Genomic DNA, 15,699 nt, shown 5'->3' on the forward strand with positions numbered 1-15,699 from the left:
ACAAGCAAACCCAAGGAACCAACACTCTTTCCCCCATATTAATCTCTTAAAAGCTCAAAAGAGAGGAAAAAAAGGAGGGGGGGGGTGGAGAAAAGGAGGAGAGGAGTTCTGAGACACTGGGACAACTCTGCCTTTCTCTCCCCTCTACCTGAGCCTCCGTTTTTGCTATCTGCAACTCCTTCTTGCTTGGAGAAGATGTCACCCTTCAGCAGCTGCTAGCAGCTTCTTCTCCTCCAAACCAGCCTCTCCTTATATCACTTTGCATGACATCACTCTGGCCTTGTCTAGTCAGGGAGTGCCATACTGCAGTCTCTCTCCCAACCAATCAGCATGAAGACTCCTCTGCTTCCCCTGGCCAATGAGGCTATAGGGTTTTAGGTATTTTCCCCAGGTCCTGCTCGCCATGTGCTGAGCACACGGCCAGAATAACTGGGGCCATCTTGCCCATATCCGCACGCACGCACGCACACACACACACATTCTTACAGAGACCCAAAGACTTTCTTTGCTATGGTATACTGTATAGAGAAACTTGTCCCTAATCCAGCTGCCTAAAGAAGCAATTTGAGAGGATTCTACTATGCAAGGATTTCCAGTAGACCAGGGATACAAATGTTAATACAACTGAGAAGGTGCAGGAGACCTCAGTCTTGAGATGCTATGACTGTAACTTTGATCCTAAATCATTCATAGATGTTTCTAAGGATGGTGTTGGTAGAGGTCTGTTAAAGTAGTATGCTTAAAACAGGCCAGTGACTGATGTGTAATAAGAATTAACAAAAATTGGACATCACTATGCTTAAATAGGGGGAAGCGAGGTTCTTTAGATGCTTAAATAGGGGGAGGCAGGTACAGTGAGTGGCTATGTGGCTTGCAAATTCCTACATTCATTTTCTGAATCTTTTTAAACAAATGTTTGTCCTGTATTTGTAGTGAACAGCAAAGTCAGACTAGCCTGTAATAAACTATACTGCATACTAGAGCTTATCCAATCTGTGTTGTGCTTCTTGTATTCATCCCTGTATCTAGTAAACTGAAATAAAATGGATGGTAGGGGGACAGAGCCTGGCATCTAGTGTAGCCAAATTTGTTTTCTGGTAGCCCCGATACAAGTTGTTAGTTTAGGAAGCTCCTCTCCCCCCTGCCATTTTTGTTTGTTTTTTTGCATGACACATTTTAGAAGAATAGTTTATCTATATTTGTTTTACTGTTTCCATTTTGATAAGGTTGGGCTGGATAAATGTCAAAATCTCATGTCCTCGCAGAACCCTGGGATGCTCAGGTTCCAGCGTAACTTGCGTACTCCAGTATTCTCTCTGTTGCAGGCCTCTGCAAAAGAAATGGAGGTGTTGAACATTCTCATTAGAGAAAGTGATGGATTGCATTGCAGCTTACTGCCCTTTCCTGTTTAGAAGTGATCTTGTAAAGGAGGGGGATTTCGGGGAGGTTGACAGCTTCTGATAGCTGTATAGAAACCCCTCTGTGCAGGACCATTGAAGTGATGCTGAAAGGAAAAAAGGAAACCCAGAGCTTTTTCACATAGAACAATAACATCTAAACTTACATAATGGGTCTTAGCATAGGTAGGTAGAATCAAATGTTTGAAGTTCTGCATCCAGTCCAACAATGAGAGTGTGCTGGAGTTGGCTTGTGCAAAAATACCATTCGCTGAATGTTAAAAGTAAAGAATGACACTTTTTTTGTTGAGAATCAAAGATGCTTTATTCCTAATAGTCACAGCCATGTTTAAAAGGTTTTGCTTACTAAGAAAGAAGTTGGTTTAGAGAATGACATTTTTTTTAGTTTGAGTTCTGTGAGGAGGCGTGGAAATGTTAAGTGATCATTTTATGAACTGTCTTCGTTTCTCTATCCAGTTAAGATGAAAGTGCGTGTGGGGAAATTTGTTTATAGACTGGTGATCCAGCTGATACAGTTTTGACAAAGTGCAAACTAGAAGTTTCTGTGATTTTGATCATAGTGCCATGTATTATTTTGTTCTATTTGAATTTTATATCATATGTACTACTGTAGTTTCTGAGTAAGTGTTCTTACTTTCACCACTAGCTATGGACTTTTGGATTCAGATATACTGCATTGTTTGATTATGTGGTAAAGTGTTTCCATTTTTGCAATTCTTTTTTGTTTTGCCTGAAATGAACAAATGTGTGCAAAGAGCTACGTTTAGATGGAAGTATACTATTGGAAATCATGTTTCAGTGTTATCATGTTGAATCTAGGCAGAACCCTTTGATATTGACACAGTTGTGATGTGACAGAAATCAAGATGCCATACATTTATTATTATGGTCACAGCTCTCCTGTTAAGCTTGAGTTAAATTAACCACTTAGTGAAGGGATTCATACTTTTGTTAGGTGTGAAGGATATTGTGAATCCTTTGGAAGACTGGAACAAAGAATGCAATTTATCTGAAAAAGCATATCTTAACATGCTTGAATTAAAATGTTAAATAAAATTTACTTTTAGGTGTCTGAATCTCTCCCATGCTCCACCTTCTACCCCCTGCATGTCCTGTACTCCCTAATGCCTATCTCAAGTTGTCTCTGGAATGAAATTACAAAGGTGTAGGTCAATCTCTCTCTTTTTCCATCTTTTCCTCTCCTCTCTCAAATTGCCATTGTTGCACTTTTTGCCATTTTTCTTCATTCTTAAATGGAATTTTTTTCCTTCACTAGCAATTGAAGAAAATGTCCCCTTTTTAGAAAATTATACAAGGAACTTCCCTTGCCTTTTAAAAAAAAAAAAAAATTTAAAAAAAAAAAAAAAAAAAAAAAAGGGCAGCCATTTTCTATTTTCACAGGCCAGGACATTTGTTGTTGTTTTTAACACTTTACTGCTCTGTCTGAACAGGCAAAATAGGGTTTTTTTGTCTTATGTTAGCATAAATGAGATATCCATCTTCATGAGTATTAAGACAAAGATTAACATGTCTGAATTCATATCAGTGAGTGGAATTGTAGCCAGGCTTTCAATTCACAGTGGGAAGAGGTGTGTGGCTGTGGCATGTTATACATATGTGAAATCTTCTTGAGCAGTATACCAGGCATTGTTTTTTTTTCCAGCCATCTGATAGCAGTGGAGGTAGCGTTACTGGACATTTCTCATGAGTGTTAATACCTCTCCCATAATGCTTTGGTCCCTGTATCTTTTGTGGTGAGGATGGATAAAAATGATTGATATACTTTTTTTAATTAGATTTTTTTTTTTTTATAAGTTGGGCCTTTTATTAAAATTAGTTTTTTTCACAATATTTGAAATTCAATTTGAAGTGATCAGTCCATTGTAAGGTTACATTTATTGTAATCTATACATTAGAATAGATCAGTTAACCATTAAATTAAATGCATGATCTGCAAGGTTGTTGGCTGCTGAAATTTAAATAATGTAACTGGAGGAAGTCTTAAGTGCATGGAACCTATGTTTTCTTGATGCGATTAAATTGCCTTTGACAGTGGGCGTGTTTACGCGTGCACTTTAATACACAGTAGCCTATTTTACTGCGTTTTAAAACATCACATAAAAAAAGGTGCAGTTATGCTAAGGCCCAGTAAAACGGGCTACTGCATTTTAAGCGTCACTTAAACATGGACATTCAGTCCTATGCATTAGGGCAGCCTAACGCGCATGTATTTAGTCCCTCACGTTGGAGGTACTAAATGTAATGTACATGTAGACGTGCCCTCTAGTAACTGCTTTTGTGTTTTACAACATCCTATCAAATTTTTCAAGACGAGGAAGTTTGATATCTTTCTCTTACCAAGTGAATAATAACTAGATTTCAGAGTTTGAAATCTGCTAATTTTAAAACTTTAAGTGACCAAAATAAATTAGTCTAACTGACTAAATAATTTTTTTTGTTTTAATAAATCTGTTTGGACAGATAAAATTATACACACAGCATATTTATCATGATTCTAGTTATAATAATAAACTTTTAAAAAATGCTGGTTTTCTGCATTTTAAATTTGATTCTAGTTGGCTTTCATCCAAATGTAGCTTGACATAGGTTTAAATATAGTATATACAGAAATGTCATTCATTTTAATGTGATGAAATATAAAAAATAACAGTTGGAATAAACGTATTTTATATAATTAAATGCAAATAGCATATCTTCCTAGTTAACAAAAAGTAGCACCAAATTTAGTGACTAGACTGTATTTAGTCATCATGCCTAATTGTTTCCAACTTAAAGCTTACTTTTAGTGGAAAGCTTAAAGAACACGAATGCAAAACATTAAAATGAATTAAATTAAGGTTTCTTGTTAGCTGAAACTACGCAAACATTATATTTTGGTGTCAAAAGATGTTTGTTTTTCTTAGAGCTAACCTTTTATTTTTATGAATGTTTAACAACACTGTTGGTTTGTATATTGTAGTCTTCCTCTTTCACTGTTGTTACCTTTTTTGTACCTCCCCTGTGGATGGGAGAAGGTAGGGTAGGGTGTGGATGGAGAACTTCAGTTTCAAGGTTTTCCAGTGGACACAGGTGAACAGAAGTAGTTTATTATTGCTGCTTTTAAATTAACTTAGGGCTTCAATGCTTAATATACATAAACTACTTTAAAGTTAAGCATATGAGTACTCCTGTGCAGTGGCAAGAATCATAGGTTGAAAATTAAGGATGTACATAAATTTTTGCAGGACATGGGCCTACTTTAAAAAACAAAACAAAAAAAGTGAAGCCTAACCAACAGAGAAACCACAAAAAAACAGAGATAGAAAGATGATTTTGCTGCACTTTGTGTCTGGGGTTTCCTCACAGGCCTGTGCATTCACAATACATTGGCTTGTCTCACCTTGCCACTTAAGACCTGCTAGTAGGGAATTATTTTTTCATATGAGATTTTTTTTTTTTTTTTTTTTTTTTTTTTTTTTTGCTATACAAAAGTAACCTGTAAATATTCTGTTCCTCCTTACAGTCTGCATGTAAAGGCAAGTCCAAATGTAAAGGCAAGACATCTGAATCCTGCTAAATAAACATAATATTATCCTTCATCCCCAGAGAAATAAAAGAAGGAGTTTTACCTTTTAAATGTGGTATGATTTCATAGCCTTGCTGCCTGCATCTTGTTTGATAAACTAGTCAGTCTTTCCGGGAGAGTTAACAGCAAAGGATAAGATAAACTCAGAAGCTCCAATTAAATGCAGCACTTAAAATCTTTGGTAGTCAGGTCAATGTATCCTGAAGTACTGCCCTAAGTAAGGCTATGTTCTTGGAGTCTGAAATACAAGTTCTTGGAACCACAGCTAACACTGCCCAAGGAATCAAGTAAGTATACTGCTGATGTGCTTATATTCTCAGATCATAAAAACAGGGTGCTGTATATTTGGATACCCCTCTTCTCACAAGAATAGCTCAGATCAGTAATAAAGGGAACAAAAGAGCTCAAAAATATAAACAGGAGCTGGTGAATGATGTTATGCTTAGTGGCCTACAGGGTATATTGTGGGTTCTGCTGTTGTTTAAAATAAAATTTTACATCTAAATTCTACTAAAATTTTTTGCTGTTACCAATCTGAACTCTTGTCAACAAGCTAGCTTACTCCTGAGTGTCTTCTCCTTAATGTTATTTAATGTAGTGATAGCCAAAAGACAGTGCTCATTAAACGCACAGGATTTTCTAAACCAGGGTGGGGTGGTCAATCTGTGGCACAGGTGCCGTAAGTGGCATTGGCAACCTCTGCATGTGGTATGGAGCAGAATCAGGACGGGGACAGGAAGCTCAGTGGCACATAGGGCAGGCAGCAGAAAGCAATGCTTCCGATCAGGCAGGGAACACAGGGCAGGGAGCAGAAAGCAGAGTAGCAGCTTGATGAGGGAGCCACAGGACAGGCAGCAGAAAGCTGAACAGCAAATTGGGTAAGGGAAAGGGATTTTTGTCAGGGAAGGGGCAGGGTTAACTCATGGCACACCTGCCAAAAAGGTCCCATCTGTCCTGCTGCTATGAACTGTTACACTGTGACCCTCTTCTCTAATATGAAAGCAAGACCTATAGGGTGGTTCTCTGCCTGGGCTCCTCAGCTTATATTAACAAATTTCTTCCCGACCCTTGCAATGACAGGTCATTTACAGTGCCCTTGATGCCTCTGCTTGTGGTTTGTGGTGTGTTATAAGGTGATGTTGGTGTTTCTACTTTTGTGCTTTGGCACTATAGTGTGTGAGGGTATGGAGCTCAATGTTTTTAGCAATCTCTGGGTAAATAGTTGCCTGTGGGGTTTTGAGAAACTGTAAAGTTGTATACAAAATACCAGCCAAGCACACAGTTTTGTTCAGTGCTACATTTTAATCCCATAAAAAGATAAATTTGGAAATAAAATAAGTAAAGAGGAAAGTAAGATTCTTGGTTTGTCATTTATCTTGAATGACATTACAAACTACGTGTACTGTTTTTAAAAGCAGTGCTATTTGATGCATTCTGGTGTTAAAAATTGTTGAATTTTTAAAGGCATTTTAAAAACATATGGTTTCAAGTAACTTTAATTGCTTGCTGATGCAGAATTCACATTTGTCATTACATCCTGAAAGTATGGACCTGCAAGTACCTACTGTTAATTACAGAGCTTGACATTTCTAGGACTAAATAAGAGTGATACAGTTGGTTATGAATCATATCTTGCCATGCTGAAATGCCAGAGATCTGTTTTATTGCACTAGAGATTAAGTCCAATAGAGTAGTAGTTATTCTCAGCGTCAGTATTTTTGCTGCCATCAAACTGCTGATACAGCATTTGTTTAATACAAATGGACCTCTGCACCTTTTTTAAAGTGCTTTAAATCTAGACAAATTTATGCCTTATCAAAAGGTTAATCCTGACAAATTATTGTAAATTATTTCTTGTCTGATACAGGTGCAGCAAAATTAATTCTCTGCCATGCAGTCGGATGTAGATGTTTGATAGTACATTTCAAAGGCAATAGCTGGATTTTGAGCACCAGGATTGTTGAATAAAACAGTTCTGTGGATGAACGCCCAGCAATCTATGGTTGGATCAACTTTTTCATGAATAGTAACGGTTCAGGTAAGGCAACAAATTCACTTCTGCAGCCCGCTGTTTGGAAGTGCAGGCTTCAGTCCTATTCAAAGTTCGAAGATAACTATGTACTTAAGTATACATCAGTGAATTTCTACCTTCACTTTTTAACAGGGAAAGCATGTCTTATAATTTTTTGTAAACTTCCTCACCTCAAAAACAAAGTGAATCCTAAGAAATTAGAATTTATAAAGCTGTTATTACAACACTGAATATGAATAGGTAAAATCACATCAGGTCATACAGAGAATTAAAGTGATAGCAACATAACTGCCACATGGATTTTATTTTATTTTTTATCCTATTTTATTAGAGCATGTAAAAAATACAATGTATATAAAAGTATACATCATATCTATGAGTGTGTCTCTAACTGTACAGTCAAAACATAAAATGGTGCATGTGTGAGTGTATTCAAATATAACCTAAAAAGCAATACTGCTCTTCCAGCAGCTGCATGACCTGGAAGAGGTGAAAAAGTCCCAAATAGATAGGGACACCTGAGGGGAGGGATTTAAGACCTCCTTTCTGAGACCCTGTCCTCAGAATTTCCTGTTGGCTAGCTCTAGACAGCTGTATGTCCAGCAGAATCCTTCTTAAGTGACTCTCTGATTGGTGTCCAGGCTGTTTGTATCCCATTCTGAGACATTTAACTTCCTGCATGCACTCTTTGATAGGGAACCTTCCAGCCTAACATAAGGTTCTGGATTCTACTTTGGGGGTCAGGCGCAGCAAAATGTGGAGTTGCAGCAGCTAATCTAAAGGCCTTTTAAGGTCCTTACTGAATCTGTCCCTTACCCTCTAGCCTCATTGCAATTGACAGGGGTCCTAACAGCTCTTGTATGTTGACAGATGCCATTTCTGTTCCTGTTTCCTGGGAAACAGGCATTGGATTGGCAGAAATGGTGGATAAGGCCTTTTATAAACCTTGATAAAGAGAGGGGAAATGACCCAAAACAAAATATACTACCCCTCCGGCAACCCAAATCCACAACCTAAGCCTTTTTGGTGATAGACAATTTAGAAGAGTTCTAAGGTTTGATTCTGGCCGATTCTGAAAAATTTGCTCATGTCTCTTTCCTAACAGTCCAGCTGGTGTCCTCTCCCATCCATTCACAACATTTTTTCTTTCTCTTGAGTACTAGTTCTCTTTGTTAACTTCTAAAACTGTCTGCCCAATTCCACACATTCTTCTTCCAAATTCCTGTTCCTTTACCGCAAAAGCCCCTTATCCTTGGAGGGGACCCTGAACAGCTGTTCTATTCAAATCCCCTCCTTTTTGGATTCTCTTCTGGAGTCAAAGGCATTCCAGAATTAATTTATGTTAACTGTGGTAAGAGTTAGAAGAAAGTTTGACAGAAGATTTATGAAGAAAAATTTGAATACAAGTAGTAAATGATTCAGAAAATTTAAGTTTAATATTGTTATCTAAAAATGGTTTTCACCACCAACTATTTCCTTTTAAAGCAATGCTTATTACTTAAGTCCTAAAATGTCATTTAGACAGCATTCTCCCAGTTCTTATTAACTACCAGTAATACCCCAAAGCTGATAAAAACGTGCAACTCCCAGGGTACTTACTAGAAAGTCTCTTCTTCTTCTTTATTTAAATGTTTACAGTATTTTTCCCCTCAAACCACTGATTTCCTATAATGCAATGCAACGTGAAATTAAAGCACATATTGCTTGTTTAGGATTCAGTACAGGTAGGGTATTCAGGTAGTTTGGGAGTCAGAAAATTATAAGGACAGGGTTAGAAAATAAGTTGACAGTTGACTCATGTCTCAGGACAAACCACTCATTTATTAAGGCTTGTCTATACATGGAATTTCCGTGTGTGTGTGTGTGTGTGTGTGTGTGTGTGTGTGTGTGCGCTCTTTTAGTCCCAAAGTATTCACCTGGAGTTAATTAGGGATAGTGAAATGGGGATAGATCCATGTATAGACAAGCCTGTACTCTTGGTTATCTTTTTGGTAAGTTATTTTTCTCAAAGGCACTTGTACATGCTGCAAAGCCATCAATCTGTTCTCTTTTTCAGGAAGTCAGTATTCTTGTGGAACAAATTTCACTATTGGTAACATTTGCTTGGGATATGGGTTTAGGAATTGAGCATGATTGTTGTCTGAATAAATTCCAACAGTCGTATGAGGCTTTCAAATCTGTTTCAAAAGGGTGAAATTAACTTAAAAATAAATAGTATTGTTTGATTCCCTTTACCTGTCTACTGCTTACAAATAGTGTAACAGCAAGCAAAGCAAGTTTAATGGCAAAATGTTCTATATAACTTTCTATTTTTTAAATTTTGCCTCTAACTTTAGTTTGTGCCTTTTTACAGCATTTTGTGATGTTTTCACTGTTTTGTTTCCGTGGCTCACTTTTACTCTCTTTGTGTGGGTCTTTCAGAAGGATTGGGGTACAGTACTTTTAAAAACAAAATTAGTTAACTGACCACACTAACAATCTCCTTTTTTAAGATTGTGGTTTAGGTTGGGTCAGATATGGAGATAAGGATGCCATTTTGTTGCCAGGAGGATGCTGTATTTACTACTGTGCTACTGTAGCGTATATGTCTTTACATTAGATTATTGTGAAGACCCATTAGTGGGTGCTAGCAGCATAATAATGGTTGCTGCAGCTGCATATCTTGCATGAACTGTTATGCAGTTGTAGAGGTTGCTCTAGGTTTTGATGGAGTATTTCTCCTGGGTGCATATGTATAAGGCTGATTTTGGCCTTGCAGTAGCTGCTTGAGCTGAACCCAAAGTATATGCTTTAGTACGATAGATTACATCTGTAAAGGAAACATTACGCTGTATTGTTTCAACAATTTCTGTTCTGAATACAGAATCTGTGGACAAAAGAGTCCCCCAACTAGGCCTCCTGACAAAACAGACCACAATGGCCACATTGTTAGTACAGTAATATGCATATGAAAGAGTCTTTAAATATGCATTTCTACTAACCGTTAGTCTATTGTGTCACTGATTCATGTAATGAGGAGTCCCTAGGTATTCATTAACATGTGTTGTCTCATAAACATTCCTTACATAGAATTCATAGCTGTTACTATTTCAGTAACATAAATGTAATACAACTTGAATACAATGCATTTTCTTTATACAGTGCTTGCTTGAATACATAGAAAAGTGCTAAAAGTAGCACAGGGAGCACCATGCAACATTACAAATGCTCAGAATTGGTCCCTTTCTCTTGGCTTTTGAAAAGGCCTTCTGCACAAACAGTTTCCTGCAAAACCTCTTAAAACAGAGCACCAAAGGCCAGATCTTACTGGGTCTTGAGCTATTATCATTGATTTGACTTGGATTTAGGGATTCAGCAATTCTGCAAAACAAGTCCAGCCTTTCCCTTCAATATGTGTATGTTAGAAAGGCAACAAGGCAAAAAAATAACATTTGATTTTCCAAAGTATAAAATTTGTTTTTATTTGTAATTTTTATTCTGTGGCAAAGTTGAAATTTCATTTGTTTCTTAAGCTATGGCTAAAACAGGCTATGGAAAGAGAACCATTATTACGACTGGGGGGATCATGGTTCAGAAGGAGAAAATCAGAAAGTGTGAAATATTTGCATATTGCTGCCAGAGCAGGTAAAACCAGAACTGCTTAGCCTTGTCACATCTGTTTTATGCTGCTAGAGCAGCTTTATTTAATGGCTTCTCTGTATAAACAAGTATTAATTACACAGTGGAAACATCTATAATTCTGCTTTTTTTTGTTCTTACATGCTTTATATAGCTCACACAGGACCCTGTGTAGAAACATGAGTATAAAAACACACAACTACGTAACTCTCTCCCAGCTACCAAGGTAACACAAGCCCCTGTGTTACAGTTAACCACAGCAATGGAATTTTTTTGCCTTTTCCCTACTTCTCTAATTCCGTGTGTCGTCTTCTGCATGAGACACCTGGGTTTCTTGCATCACCTTTACACTATGGAGTGGTAATAGAAAAACTTTAGAGATGCATACTAGCAGCACTGGATGATTGTGGCAAGAAAAGTTGCTCAGTTGGATTTGGCTTAAGGGAGAAAAGGGGGATAGTATATAGTCATTAAACTATTTTACAGCTGCTGTACTTGGGCCACTATGAGAATGTGGCCCATTGGACATACATCCCTTGTCACTACAGTGTTGTTTGGGGGAGAGAGGCAGTTTGATTGAGCCTTCTACAGTGATCCCATTTCTGAGGGTTTCCACATGGTACCTGTTTTTCCCGTCCTGTAGAGTTCCAGCTCTCTTTGGTTTGAGCTACATAGCTAACAAGTCCTTGAAGTGTTTCAGAAAAATGCTTGGGACAGAGTAGTTTGGAATGAACTGAAATAACAGACTTCTGTTAACTTGATTGCAGCTTCAGCTCGTGTTAAACAAAGCCTTTGTGTGTACAACCTCATTCTCTGATCGTGGTCTTTCTGAGGCCTGGATATACTGGCTGGTAACTGTCTGCTACAGTGTGTTTTTTATGTATTTGTGTCTTGCAATGGAGTTGTGAAATTATTCAGCAACAACAAGAAAAACTATTTGGCTGTGGAAGAGATTTTTTCCCCCCATATTTCTTGAAGGTATTGCCAAATTGGAAACGGCAAAACTTTTCACTGTATCCCTTTTAACAAAACTGATTTCTATTTGTTTTGCATTTAGATGATATTTTAAAGTTTCTGGAACTTATAGGCGCCATGTTTGACCCAAGATTACCCTCAAGCAAGGGGCACATTATTCCATGGCTCCCATGCAAGCCAGATCAGGGTTAGTCAGGACAATGCTGTGATGGGAGGCTCATTAACTTTTTCTATAGAGAAAAAATGCCTCCCCCTACCTCATGAGCTTGCCCTTCACAGATTCCATGTCCCTTTTTTCTCATTGTTTGGTACCTGTGGAGACTGCTGCCATTTCATGATAATGATGGTCTGTACAGGAACACTATAGGAGAGATGGATTTTGGAGCCTAGATTCCATCGTCTTGCTAGGCAGGTGGGGGAGAGGTTTGGAAGGTTAGAAATAGCTTTGATTTTTTTTTTTGGTTTGTTTTAAGTGAAAGGTGTGCTGCGCAGTCACCTGATCCTGCACCTGTGTGCATCAGGAAAATACCAGATACCATGAGACTGTTAATAAATGGCAACAACGAAGCAAAGCTGAGCAGCAACAAGGTTGTATTACCCCTCAGGATCTAGTTAAATCTTTGTGAGTGCAGACCACAGTCTGGCTTTACTGCAATCTGCGCTTTAAATGGAGTCCATGATTGTTGTCCCATATGGTTTTTTTATGACAAGGTATAATAAATATAACTTAGAAAATAAGTTAGCTTTTAAGCACTTTGAATTAAAAATCCCTTTGATACTCATTAATGTGCCTAAAATGAATTACTTTGAAATACAGGTAATTTGGGGGCAGGAAAAAAGCAAAACAAGAGTAGAAAGTAGTTTCAGGTAGTGCCAGTATCTCTATGTTCCCCTGACCATGCTAAAAGCTTTATAATCATCACGCCTCATTTTTCTTTTAGAAATGTTTTCCCTCACCTCTGTGTGAAAGACTTGCCCCTCAGACTCTTGTCATGAGCAGGGATTCGGGTTTTACGTCTCCCGTGGAAAAATGGAAAAAAAAATGTGGATTTTTCATTTTAAGGGAGAAATGTGTGGATTTTATGGTTTTGCAAAGAGCTCTCTTCAGGCTGGTGGAGTTCGAGCCTGCAGAGGGCTGGGGGAAGGTGGGAGGAGGGCAGTTAGGCAGGGGACACTATGTGCATGTGCATGCACGTGGCAGCCAGGCAGCCTGGAGAGCAGCTTCTGCAGGTAACTCTGGTGGGGGTGGGAACTGAGGCCCCCATAGTGAGGGAGGGATTTGGGCAGGGCTGGGGCTGCTGCCCAGCCAGATGGTGTATGGGGCTTGGGCCCTGGGGCTAATGCATGGCTGCAGGCAGCTCATTTAGGGGGCAGGAGGGTGGAGCTGGCTCCCTGCTCCTGAGGGGGTAAGGAGGGCTCATGCCCCCCGATTTGTGTGTGGGGTGGTGGCGGGCTGCCTGCTACAGGCTCGTGTTGCCTGCCCTGCTGCCCTCTTCCTGGGGCCTCCACAGTGCAGTGGGTGGGACCTGGTGTGGCAGGGCAGAGCAAGGTCAGGCAGGGAAGCTCGTTGCCACTGCGAGCTCTGTGCTGCCCTGGAGATGTCCCTTGTGTGCCCAGCGGCAGCTGGGCCATAGGCGCGGAGTTACATCCCTCATTGCTCCAGGCCAGGCAGGGGGTGCCTCACCAGGGCTGTGCAGAGTTTGTTGCAGCAAGGAGCTTCCCCACCCAGCCCTGCTCTGCCCTGCCACACTGGGTCCTGCCTACTGTGCAGTGGAGGAGGGCAGCAGAGTAGGGAGCCCAAGTCTGCAGCGGGCAGCCTGCTACCACCCCTGCCTCATGCACAGATGTCAAGGGTACTTGTCTCTCCCTTCCCCCTCAGGAGTGCGTGCAGTGGCGGGAAGCCAGCCCCTATAGCCCAAGCCCACAGCAGACAGCCTGCACCCCTGCCCCCACCCTTGGGCTCTGCTCTGGCCTGTGGGAGGAGGGGGAGCCAGGCTCTGCACTCTGCTCCCCGCATGGGCCACAGCAGCCCCTGCCTCGTGAGGGTGGCAGTCAGGGCTTGGGTGCTGTTGTGGAGGGGAGGGGGCTGTGGACCCAGGTCCCTGGCTCTATAGCCCTGGCAGCTGGGGACTCCCTCTGGCAGGGCTGGGGGAGGGGCAGGGGGGTGAGGGGCACCAGCAGGGCCCAGGGGTCTGTGTGGGGAGAAGGGGGAGAGTGAGGGGCATTCGCAGGGCCCAGGGGCTGTGGGGTGGGGGGAGTGAGAGTCCTGGACCTACATCCTTATGAGTGAAGGGGGCAGAGGGAGCTCTGATTGTTTTCCCCCAAAATCAAATACCAAAATTTATAGGTATTTAGAATTTGTTTTATTATAGTGATTGAAACACTGGTAGGCCTCCAAATTGCTTGAAATTTGTACATATATCAATAAAACATTGTGATCAGTTGATATCTGTGTCTATATAGTGGTGTTTCATTTAAATCACGGATTTTGGGGAGTTGCAATTTTTTTTTCAGGGGAAACCAGATAATTTTGCTATTTAAAAAAAAAAAAAAAAAAGATTTAATTTTTTTTATCAGGGAAACCCAGGATCCCTGGTCATGAGATACTCCACTCTCCCTCTCCCTGTGCCCCATCCCCTGACTATATAGCGGTCCTTCCCATGACAGCTCATACAGAAATACTGGGCCCCTCTGCCTGCTTTGACTCTTACCTGGAGACCCACTTTCCTGATGACATGGCTGGGATGGGGTTATGTAGAAAGATAATACAGCCCAAGGACATACATTGCTTGCTTTTGTAGGCATCTTCTGTGGGTCCTAGGAGGAGGACAGTGTACATCATGGTAGCCTTCCCACTTACAGAATAAGGCTAAAAATAGAGCTGAACTGCATCATTCAACTGACTGCACCCACACCCATCCCATACCCAGTGCTCTTTTCTGCCTAGAGCAGAGGGTTGAATTTGATGCTCTACTAGGTCCCTTCCAACCCTAGAAATCTATGAAATCTATATGAGTTTATTTGTGGGGTAATGGTACAGTGTGTAAAAGTCTGTAGGATTATGCTGTGATCATATGCAAAGTGTAAACAATAAAAAAAGAAATAAAGGGAAAGTATACTTTTCCTTTTTCTAACATTGTAAAAGAAAGATGCTACTTCATAATAGTGGTGGATAAAGAATGTTAATATTTAGGATGGTAGTATCATGTAGCAAAAGCACTAAGTGAATGTATTCTGTAAAACGATCCACATGGACAGGATTTGTTGCAGGAACCCAACCTTACTTGAGTATTTTCCCAAAAACTAGCTACAAAATAGTGCTACCCTGATCATTTTCTGCTTCACAGTACATCTAGATGGTTCATAGTTCCGTTTCAATTGTCATTCCTTTGTTTTGTGAAATATAGGTCACATGCATGGCGTATTTGTACTGTTTTTAGTCATGTGCATGAATACATGACATACTTGCTAGAAAAATATACTGTCAATTTGCCTCCGTGTCCAAAAGTATTATTGCTAATAGGGATAAATAGATACCTGAATGTTTTGCACTTGAATATACAGCATTGGATGGATTTTAAAAGATTTTTCATGTTTTTAATATCTCTAATTCTGTAATGCTGATTGGCTGAAGTGCAAATCATTCAGTTAAAGTTGCATGTAATTTTGGAAGAGGGATATTTTAAAACAATACTTAATAAAAATGGCATAAGAAATTTACCTCTGGGTTGCTGAGAGGGTGACACACTAATTGTCACATATGGGTAGTGAGACCCCCCCTCAGAGTTCATGATTTCACCACTCATGATATATTAGTATTATCAGTTAGCAGAGGGGACAAATGCACTCCTTTTATTTTCATTTAAAAGATGTCCTTATCTAACTATTTAAACATAGAATTTGTATCTTTTACCATAATTTCCTGAAAACTATTGGTTCCTTAATACTACCCTAAAATATGCTTTCATCTGGTTTCTAATTGCTGCTCTTCCTGCTGTGTTTTTGTTTTAAACAGCATTTTATGATGAATATTGATTTTTTTTTTTTTTTTTTTTTTTTTTTTTTTTTTT

At 39.6% G+C, this 15,699-nt stretch overlaps 1 protein-coding gene across 19 annotated transcripts in view; it reads left to right on the forward strand.

Annotated features, from left to right (window-relative positions):
- Positions 1 to 15,699, forward strand: part of LOC109302013 — a 506,981-nt gene that overhangs the window by 30,687 nt on the left and 460,595 nt on the right. For 17 of the 19 annotated variants that reach the window (XR_002098709.1, XR_002098708.1, XR_002098706.1 and 14 more), the window contains exon 3: positions 6,872 to 7,042. The exons of the other annotated variants lie outside the window; for them this stretch is intronic. The gene's annotated coding sequence lies outside the window, so the exon portion shown is untranslated. The remainder of the gene's footprint in view (positions 1 to 6,871; positions 7,043 to 15,699) is intronic. 19 annotated transcript variants of the gene reach the window in all.

The sequence above is a fragment of the Gavialis gangeticus genome, unplaced genomic scaffold (assembly GCF_001723915.1).
Source record: "Gavialis gangeticus isolate Ggan-Ray unplaced genomic scaffold, GavGan_comp1, whole genome shotgun sequence".
NCBI classification, from domain to species: Eukaryota; Metazoa; Chordata; order Crocodylia; family Gavialidae; genus Gavialis; species Gavialis gangeticus.